Genomic DNA, 10137 nt, shown 5'->3' with positions numbered 1-10137 from the left:
TTTCAACATTTTGAGGAACCTCCATGCTGTTTTCCAGAGTGGTTGCACCAGCTTGCATTCCCACCAACAGTGTAGGAGGGTTCCCCTTTCTCCGCATCCTCGCCAGCATCTGTCATTTCCTGACTTGTTGATTTTAGCCATTCTGACTGGTGTGAGGTGATATCTCATTGTGGTTTTGATTTGTGTTTCCCTGATGCCGAGTGATATGGAGCACTTTTTCATGTGTCTGTTGGCCATCTGGATGTCTTCTTTGCAGAAACGTCTGTTCATGTCCTCTGCCCATTTCTTGATTGGATTATTTGTTCTTTGGGTGTTGAGTTTGCTAAGTTCTTTATAGATTTTGGACACTAGTCCTTTATCTGATATGTCGTTTGCAAATATCTTCTCCCATTCTGTCAGTTGTCTTTTGGTTTTGTTAACTGTTTCCTTTGCTGTGCAAAAGCTTTTGATTTTGATGAAATCCCAAAAGTTCATTTTTGCCCTTGCTTCCCTTGCCTTTGGCGATGTTCCTAGGAAGATGTTGCTGCGGCTGAGGTCGAAGAGGTTGCTGCCTGTGTTCTCCTCAAGGATTTTGATGGATTCCTTTCTCACATTGAGGTCCTTCATCCATTTTGAATCTATTTTTGTGTGTGGTGTAAGGAAATGGTCCAATTTCATTTTTCTGCACGTGGCTGTCCAATTTTCCCAACACCATTTATTAAAGAGGCTGTCTTTTTTCCATTGGACATTCTTTCCTGCTTTGTCGAAGATTAGTTGACCATAGAGTTGAGGGTCTATTTCTGGGCTCTCTATTCTGTTCCATTGGTCTATGTGTCTGTTTTTGTGCCAGTACCATGCTGTCTTGATGATGACAGCTTTGTAATAAAGCTCGAAGTCCGGAATTGTGATGCCACCAACTTTGGCTTTGTTTTTCAATATCCCTTTGGCTATTCGAGGTCTTTTCTGGTTCCATATAAATTTTAAAATTATTTGTTCCATTTCTTTGAAAAAGATGGATGGTACTTTGATAGGAATTGCATTAAATGTGTAGATTGCTTTAGGTAGCAGGAGAAGAGAAATCATAAAGATCAGAGCAGAAATCAATGAAATAGAAACCAAAAAAACAATAGAACAAATCAACCAAACTAGGAGCTGGTTTTTTGAAAGAATTAATAAAATTGATAAACCCTTGGCCAGACTTATCAAAAAGAAAAGAGAAAGGACCCAAATAAATAAAATCATGAATGAAAGAGGAGAGATCACAACTAACACCAAAGAAATACAAACTATTATAAGAACATACTATGAGCAACCCTACGCCAACAAATTTGACAATCTGGAAGAAATGGATGCATTCCTAGAAACATATAAACTACCAAAATTGAACCAGGAAGAAATAGAAAGCCTGAACAGACCCATAACCAGTAAGGAGATTGAAACAGTCATTAAAAATCTCCAAACAAACAAAAGCCCAGGGACAGATGGCTTCCCGGGGGAATTCTACCAAACATTTAAAGAAGAACTAATTCCTATTCTCCTGAAACTGTTCCAAAAAATAGAAATGGAAGGAAAACTCCCAAACTCATTTTATGAGGCCAGCATCACCTTGATCCCCAAACCAGACAAGGATCCCATCAAAAAAGAGAGCTATCGACCAATATCCTTGATGAACACAGATGCAAAAATTCTCACCAAAATACTAGCCAATAGGATTCAACAGTACATTAAAAGGATTATTCACCACGACCAAGTGGGATTTATCCCAGGGCTGCAAGGTTGGTTCAACATCCGCAAATCAGTCAATGTGATACAACACATCAATAAAAGAAAGAACAAGAACCATATGATACTCTCAATAGATGCTGAAAAAGCATTTGACAAAGTACAGCATCCCTTCCTGATCAAAACCCTTCAAAGTGTAGGGATAGAGGGCACATACCTCAATATCATCAAAGCCATCTATGAAAAACCCACCGCAAATATCATTCTCAATGGAAAAAAACTGAAAGCTTTTCCACTAAGGTCAGGAACACGGCAGGGATGTCCATTATCACCACTGCTATTCAACATAGTACTAGAAGTCCTAGCCTCAGCAATCAGACAACAAAAGGAAATTAAAGGCATCCAAATCGGCAAAGAAGAAGTCAAATTATCACTCTTCGCAGATGATATGATACTCTATGTGGAAAACCCAAAAGACTCCACTCCAAAACTGCTAGAACTTATACAGGAATTCAGTAAAGTGTCAGGATATAAGATCAATGCACAAAAATCAGTTGCATTGGGACGCCTGGGTGGCTCAGTTGGTTGGGCAGCTGCCTTCGGCTCAGGTCATGATCTCAGCGTCCTGGGATCGAGTCCCGCATCGGGCTCCTTGCTCAGCAGGGAGCCTGCTTCTCCCTCTGCCTGCCATTCTGTCTGCCTGTGCTCTCTCTCTCACTCTGATAAATAAATAAAATCTTTAAAAAAAAAATCAGTTGCATTTCTCTACACCAACAACAAGACAGAAGAAAGAGAAATTAAGGAGTCAATCCCATTTACAATTGCACCCCAAACCATAAGATACCTAGGAATAAACCTAACCAAAGAGGCTAAGAATCTATACTCAGAAAACTATAAAGTACTCATGAAAGAAATTGAGGAAGACACAAAGAAATGGAAAAATGTTCCATGCTCCTGGATTGGAAGAATAAATATTGTGAAAATGTCTATGCTACCTAAAGCCCTTCTTTTTTTGTATTTTATTTTATTTTATTTATTTATTTGGCAGAGAGAGAGAGAGAGAGAGAGATCACAAGTAGGCCGAGAGGGGGAAGCAGGCTCCCTGCCATAACAGAGAGCCCAATGTGGGGCTCGACCCCAGGACCCTGAGATAATGACCCAAGCCGAAGGCAGAGGCTTAACCCACTGAGCCACCCAGGTGCCCCAAGAGTCAGCCCTTCTTAAACTCTAATTCTGCTGCTCTTTGGACCTACTTTGATTAGCAAGGTTGTAGACCATATTAAAAATCTCAGGATACAATCTTGAAACCTTAATCTTTGCGCTTTTCTTTCTTTCTTTCTTTTTTTTTTTGCCTTACCTTTCCTAGCTCTTCTACCAGGAGACAAGAGCATCCATATTTGTATTGGTTTCCTAGGGCTGCCATAACAAAATAACATACTGAATGGCTTAAAACAACAGATATTTATCCTCTCACAGCTCAGGAGGACAAAAGTTCAAAATCAAGGTATTGGCAAGGTTAGTTCCTTCGGGAGGCTCTAAGGAAGAATCTGATCCATGCCTCTCTCCTAATTTCTGGTGGTCGCTGGCCATCCTTGGTGTTCCTTTGTTCATAGATCCATCATTGCAATCTCTGCCACCATCTTCACATGGCCCTCTCCCTGTGTGTCTGTTCTGTGTCTCTGTGTTAAAAATTCCCTCTTCTAATAAGGCCACCAGTCATTGGATTTAAGGCCCAGCCTAATTCAGTATGATCTCATCTTAACCTGATTATATCTGCAAAGATAATATTTTCTTTTTTTAATTTATTTTTTATTGTTATTAACATATAATGTATTATTTGCTCCAGGGGTACAGGTCTGTAAATCATCAGTCTTACACATTTCACAGCATTCACCATAGCACACACCCTTTCCAATGTCCATAACCCAGCCACCCTATCCCTACCCCCTAATCCCCCAGCAACCCTCAGTTTGTTTTGTGAGATTAAGAGTCTCTTATGGCTTGTCTCCCTCCCAATCCCATCTTGTAAAGATAGCATTTTCAAATGAGGTTATATTCATAGGTTCTGAGTGCACATAATTTTGCAGGGAGGACCATTCAGTTCAGTACATTATCACCTTGAAGGGAATTTGGAATTAGAATTGTTAGAGAAGAAACATAAAGAGGTAGATAATGCTCAGGTTTTTGTTTTGTTTTGCTTCTAACTTAGGCTTTTGTGCAAAGGTAATGCACTTTGACTCTGTCTTTGACTCAAAAGAGAAATCCTTAATTAGAGCAGAACATATTATAATAAAGATTGGAAAGAAAAGAGAGGAAAATAGAGGCCATCTTATGGGGCTCTCCCCCTACCAAATGCCAGATTCTACTTAACAGTCACTTACTCTGGTCTGGGGGAGGACAGATTAGTGGCAGTGACCTTAGAGGAGGTTAAGAGGTCTAAGAAGAAAGGATTGAATGGGGTGGGGACTATGAAGAAAAGCAGGCACAGGGTAAAAACAGTGCCAAGAACTGTTGGTGGCAGCTCAGGAAAGCCCCAGTGAAAAGGACTGCTCCTGGTGTATGTAACAATGGGCGTGGCTATGGCACCTTGCAGGGCAATGCAAAGTAGCAGGCAGGCCCAGAAGAAGTAGGAAATCCGGCCAGAATAAATGAGATTCTGCCAAGAATCTTCAGAAATATCAGGGGAGAAATATCAGCCACTTCTAAGTGGCTAAGATTTCAGCCATTTTATGAGAATGTTAAAGAACTAAGAGACCATATCAGGCTGTAGTTTCTGGGTACATCTAGGCAGAAGTCATTTAGATGATTTCTGGATTTGGCCAGCATTATTGCACGTCTTGAAGCCCCACAACACTGACACCCCATCATATTTATTCATTCATTCAACAAATGTTTGTTGAGCATCTACTATGTGCTAGTTTCTGGGGATGCAGGCATGAATAAGACAGGCAAAATCCCTGCCATTCTTGGTATTTTCTTCTTGGGAAGAAAGACCATGAACTAATAATTACATAAAAATGCATGTAGACTCTATGATAGCTTTAGAACTTTAGGACTTAAGGAGCAAGTAGAATCTTATCTTTTGTATTTCTCCAAAATAAATGAAAACAGGCTTGAGCCTTCATGGGCCAGATTAGCAAAAAATTTAATGCCACCCACTTTGGCTCTTCTCTTCCTCTAGCTTATCCAGAAAGCTAAGTCCATAGAGGATTTGACCATAGTCCACAAAGGAGGTTGGCCTGATGTCTTTGCCTCAGCAGAGAAAAATCTCTACTGCCACGCCTCATTGCCACAATGTATCACTACTGAACATTGACCTGTTTCCATTTGGCACAGCTGGTCTACTCCAGAGCAAAGCTTAGCTGATTCCCCCTTCCAGCACAGGTCACTATGGTCTTTACAGATAATCCCCAAATTATAACTCTAAGTAACCAATGTTTCTGGGTTTACACTTTAGCTCTTCTCAGAGACCTCACTGCCCCAGAGGCACAGGGTTCAGATTGAATCAGGTATTTGCCCATCACAGACCCTTCTTTCCACTCCCTAGGGATTTATCCCAGGCCAAGTGAGACTTTCCTTTTCAAGCCTCTGAAATTCCCTTTCATAGGCAAAATAACTTCATCGCCTGCAAGGGGAAACTTCATCCTCCCAAAGAAGAACAAAGGTGAAATGGGTATTTTATTTGGTTCTTGCTTCCCTTCATTTGTTTCCCATTCTTTTGGTAATAGCACCTTGATTCAGGAAATTTAAATGATCACTTCCCCCACTGATATAGTCTGTCAGTAAGGCCGACCATAGTGTATGCCCTCCTCTGTCAAAGAGTGGGCAGATGACCCAAACTAGACCAGCTGGATCTTGACTGAGACAGGCTTCTCTGAACTCTAATATGAATTTGAATCACTTGAGAGTCTTGCAGGTTCTGAGTTAGTGAGGCCTGAAATCCTGTATTTCTTAACAAAAAAACAAAAAAACCCAGATGATGCCAACAGATCACCCTTTGAGCAAAAAGAGTGCAGAGTGGGCAAACAGATGTAATACCTTCATCCAGATGCAGCAAGCCTTAAAAGAATATCAGTCTAGAGCTGCTCTGAATCTGGTCCTCCTTTCTAGAGGAAGGAAGGAGAAGAAAAGCCTGAGGGAGGGAAGTAAAAAGGGAGGGATGTGTTGTGAGAAAGTGAGAGCAGTTTCCTTTCTTTCTTTTTTAAAAGATTTTATTTAAGTATTTATCAGAGAGATAGAGAGAGTACAGGCAGGCAGAGGCAGAGGGAGAAGCAGGCTCCTTTTTGGAGCAAGGAGCCGGATGTGGGACTCAATCCCAGGACCCTGGGATCATGACCTGAGCTGAAGGCAGGCACTTAACCGACTGAGCCACCCAGGCATCTCAGCAACTTCCTTTCAATAGGCAACTGGGTCAAAGTACCATTGTTTCTCCCTATAGCCAGCACCTAGTTTTCAACCTCTATGTGTTGCTGATGTCATGAAATCATGAAATGACATCATGAAATGTCATGAAAGACATTCTATTTTGTGAGCACCTTTGGGGGACTATAAAGGCACTTGGGCATCTTCAAGGTGGTTGAAAGTTTCTTTGCCCAGCAACAACTGGAATAAAACTGGGAAACTATGTGCACAGATGCATGACTGTTCATCTAAAGCTTTGGTAAAGAAAGAAGGTCTGCCTATCACTAAGATTCTTTGCATTAATGTCAGAGTCTCCATTAATAATTGTTTTGGTTCATTAAATTGCTGGAAGGCCATGTTTAAAAGATTTAACATTACAAAATGCAGTAGCTTATTAAAGGGTATGTGGCAGAAAGGAGACATGATTAAGGGGTGATCTGAACTCCATGTCCCAAACTCGCTGTTCTCATAATTCAGATACACAGCTACAAGACAAAGTACAAGTTTCTCAGTGTGTACCCAAGATATTGCTACCAGCTGATAAGGACAATTCAGAAAGTTCCTCCTTAAAAAAAAAAAAATAAAAACAAAAACAGCTTTAACTTCTTCACGGGAGTAATCTTTGAATAAAACCTTCAAATGAAGCCCTGGTTCCCAGAGATGGATGAATGCTTCAAGACATAGGCATTATTGTGGGTGAGGCCCAGCAGCTGGGAATTCCAGGAAGTGTTCAGCTCTGGTTTCTCCCTGGCAAGGTAACAGGACACTCTTATGGTATTTCCATATAGGGCCATATTTGGTATGGAGCAGATTCCATAGTGGTGGAAGCAAAAATATGGGTGAGTTTTGCTTGTCTGCCCTGTTCTCACAATAATAGTTCCAGCTTGTGTCGCCCTCGACCCGCAAGGATGACAAGAAGCCCCGGTTCAGAAGTATCTTCTCTCCCTCTATTTCCCCAAGTCCACACACTTATATACGTTTACATGACCAATCAGTGAACAAGGTGACCAATAAGGGGCCAAACAATGGGGAGAGCCAATGAGAGTCCTGTTACTATGTTGATTAAATTTGAAACAGCCAATGACTATGTCCTCCTTTAGGTGGGCTTCACCAGAAAGTTCGGTGTTCACTTGCAGCGTATTTTGCTGGCAGTGAGCCAACGCCATCTTGTAATGGTGGGGATTTTCCCGGCCGGAGGCGGTCCCCGACATCTCCCCCTTTTTTGTTTTATGGCAGAGATCGTGCCATAAAAGGTTGTCAGTAGCAGAAAACATCCTTACCCGTCATCAGACACAAGATATCAATGATCTCTGTCCTGTCTTAGGTTGGTATGCTTCTCTACTGATCTTACCCGTCTTTGACTACTGATCTAGCATGCTTAGCCATATCTGGGGAGATGTCCCAGCCTCTATTGACATAAGGGCTTGTACTATAGCTCGGCTCTGCTCTCGCTGCTGTGTTCTCCATTGGCGAACTTTTCTGAATAGAAGCAGAATGCCAATAAGAAGGAGGACAAGAAGACCAATTGTGCCAGCCCATTGTTTGGTAAACTGGAACATATTGCTGAATGTTTGAAATAGCTCTGGGAGGGAAGCTGGTTGCACACGCGTACTCGTGTGAAATTTTGAAAATTGTCAGACCAAGCACCCTGCAAATACTGGGGGAGTTGTCGGGAGACATTCTGTAAGTTACTCATATTAGCATAGGCTATGGGAGTTCCCACAAATTGGGAAGGGTGCTATACATCCCAGTCCCAATAGGGCCCCCAATATGTCCACTTGTTCTTGAACCAAATCCACTCTCTGGTTGACTATTAGGATTCCTGCTTGCAGATGTGCATTGATCTGAGTCTGTGTTTGAAGGGCTGCTGCCGTTCCTGCTGCAAGGGTGTTCACAGCTTCCGCAGTGGGTCTAGTTGCAGCAAGCGAGACTGCTGCTGCCGTGGCAGCTGCTGTAGATATAGCCAATGCTGTCACAACGGCGGCTGTGATACCAAAGTCTCTCTTCTTTCTGGATAGCACCACCGGTAACTTGTCCTCTGGAATGAAAACTGGGATAGGAACATGGGTAGGGATACACATAATCACAGCCAGCTTGAAGGCCGTGACATTCCAGCACTGGGAAAGATAGCAATTCTTATTGCAATTCAACGTATCATTCAGCTCACTAGCATTTGTTACAAGGAAAAGGAACAGTGGCGAGACCCATATGGGAGTGGGCTGGTAAGTAATATTATTGGGACAAGACACATTAACTGTTGTCTCAAAGGTACTAGAGTCATTTTGTTTATAAGAACAGTTGAGGGATTTGCCACCATTTAACATGGACACTGCTGAGATATCAGTACATGCTCCTAACAAGTTACAGACCTGCCATGCATCAAAGGGAGAGGAGGGAATATGAGAGAAGAGTTAGTCACTGGTAAAGGATATAGCCATGCTTTAACCACTGCTCGCAGCTCTCTGGCTTGAGTCTGCCGCTGGAGGTGTAGCATCCCCAGCGTTATCATCAGCATCTTCAGCATCATGACTGGTGTTCGGAGGCAAGGCTGCACGCATCAGCCACTCTGGGATCCAAACTGGAGCCTCTTTTTCCTGTGGAAAAACACATACAGACCCCCTACTCCATACTAACACTGGATCTGGTCCATTCCACTTTCCTGTGAGGATGTCCTTCCAAAGTACTAAAGGCTTAGGGGGAGCAGCAGCAGCAGCACTTGCATGTCTGTCTGCAGCTGATTTACCTGTTTTGTCCAACGTTAAAAAATTCAAAATAAAGAGAATGGTGTTGAGCTTATCTTTAGGGGACCTGAAGGTGTCCCCTATTCCCCCTTTTTGTTTATAAAGCGCATTTTTTATTGTAAGATGCGCCCGCTCCACAACACTCTGTCCTTGTGGGTTATAGGGTATTCCATGTATCAAGTGAATGTCAAGTTGTTGTAGGAAGGCTTTAAAGGGTTGTGAGGTGTAGGCTGGACCATTATCTGTCTTTAACTGGCGTGGCTTTCCCCATGCCGCGAAAGCCTGTAGGCAATGGGCGATAACATCTCTGGATTTTCCCCCCGTATGTACTGAGGCGAAAATTATTCCAGAGCAGGTATCTACAGAGACATGAACATATCTTAACTTTCCAAATTCTGAAACATGTGTGACATCCATTTGCCATATATGATTAGGTAACAGACCCTTAGGATTAACCCCTAAGGACGGTGCAGGTAGTAAAGTCACGCAATTTCTGCAGGAGACTACTATGTCCCCTGCCTGTGCTTTTGTTATGTTAAATTTGAGGCGAAGAGTTAAAGCATTCACATGGAACAGCTTATGATAATGTCTTGCCTGTTGCACCGGGTCCTCAATGGCAAAGGTTGATATGGCCCCGAGGCATTAATAGGTTTTACAGGGGCCAAACCCTGGATCACAGGTGGTCCCATTGAGGTATGTTTAGCAAGCCTTCATCTAGGAACCATGGAGCCGCCTTTTCCACTGTATTCAAAAAGGCCTGAGCAGTTTTTGCTTTTAGTGGAGTTCCATTGGCTTACAGCAGGTCTTTTAAAGACCCTTCTAACCGCACTTTAGATACTTCAGATCCCATTATGAACACACGACAACAGACGCGGACGTTAAAGACACTAACTAACACACTGACTTTTTAACGCACATATACTTCAGTCGACCTTTATTCCCCGCTTTACTGCGGAATAAAATCCTGGCTCTATGGCCGCCCCGCTTCTTATTGCGGTCTTGTACAAGATTGCCACCACTTTAATCGTGGTCCCTTAAGAAAATCCCGGCTCTATGGCCGCCCGCTTCTTATTGCGGTCTTGTATAAGATTGCCACCACTTTAATGGTGGTTCCTTCCCCGCTTACCTGCGGTTTTTCTCCTTGCAAGGTTTACTTACTCATTAACTATTCCCGGGTGCCGGTACCATTTGTCGCCCTCGACCCGCAAGGACGACAAGAAGCCCCGGTTCAGAAGTATCTTCTCTCCCTCTATTTCCCCAAGTCCACACACTTATATACGTTTACATGACCAAT

Source organism: Neovison vison, chromosome X (genome assembly GCF_020171115.1).
Source record: "Neovison vison isolate M4711 chromosome X, ASM_NN_V1, whole genome shotgun sequence".
NCBI lineage: Eukaryota > Metazoa > Chordata > Mammalia > Carnivora > Mustelidae > Neogale > Neogale vison.
Note: the sequence above shows the minus strand (reverse complement) of the source record.